Source organism: Halyomorpha halys, unplaced genomic scaffold, assembly GCF_000696795.3.
Source record: "Halyomorpha halys isolate HHAL.00 unplaced genomic scaffold, Hhal_1.1 Scaffold609.1, whole genome shotgun sequence".
In the NCBI taxonomy this organism is placed as follows: domain Eukaryota; kingdom Metazoa; phylum Arthropoda; class Insecta; order Hemiptera; family Pentatomidae; genus Halyomorpha; species Halyomorpha halys.
The window spans coordinates 165,933-166,842 of NW_027108275.1; the positions used below are offsets into that span (position 1 = coordinate 165,933).

Below are 910 nucleotides of genomic sequence, written 5' to 3' on the forward strand. Positions count from 1 at the left end.
TATAGTTAAAACATAATCTATTACTTTTAATCCTAAATCATGCTATTTTTGATATTCTTCGTGGAGTTAGTTTAACAGAACAAACTATGTGCTAAGTGCAATATCACTTTGCTAACTGGTCGCCATTTTCCTTTCAGAATTCATAGGTGCTTGACGTTTTGGCGCGTCAAGTGGTTATTCGTTTGGAATATATAGTATGGGGAAATATTAAGTTTACATAGAGAAAGAAAGTCTGATAATTGGCTGGCGCATGCGCTATGTGTTTTCCCATTTCGCCAGTCTGATAAATGTTCTTATAACACCATAGTTATTAATAGTTAGTTTTCAATTTCACTTGACTTATATATGAGCCTTTCAGTTGCCAAGATGAATGCCTCCATAAAATCATTCTTGGAGGCATGGTAGCACCATGTAAGGCGCGATCTAACGACCGAAAATCCGAGAAAATTCGAATCCAGCTGGGAAGAAAAATGTTCTCTATTACACTGTAGCCATGAGTCAATCCTGTTCTGGAGCCCTGGGGTCCACCCAGCCTCATACATTGGGTACCATTAATTGGGGACAAATCTGGCGGTCGAACGTGATTCTGACCAAATCGCCTCCTTGCACAACCGTTGGTCTAGTAACAGTACCTCCTTACAAAGGACTGAACCCTTAAACTGTTAACAAAAGAAAAGAGTTCCTAAAAACAAAATTAATAATAAAAGAAAAAAAAAGTTGCAACATATTACCACAGAGAGAGCAATTTTTATTTTGTAATATACAATTTTGGGCAATATACACACACTGGGCCGTTCACAATCATAGTCATATAGGTTGGTAAATAAGATTGTGGATACTAATGTATATATTTCTATATGTAGGAGAGGGTGGCTCAGTGGTAAGGCACTGTGATACTAACTCCAACGAC

At 37.6% G+C, this 910-nt stretch overlaps 1 protein-coding gene across 1 annotated transcript in view; it reads right to left on the reverse strand.

The window, feature by feature from the left end:
* LOC106684740 (uncharacterized) overlaps nucleotides 1–910 on the reverse strand; it is a gene marked incomplete in the record, with an annotated part of 14,889 nt that overhangs the window by 605 nt on the left and 13,374 nt on the right.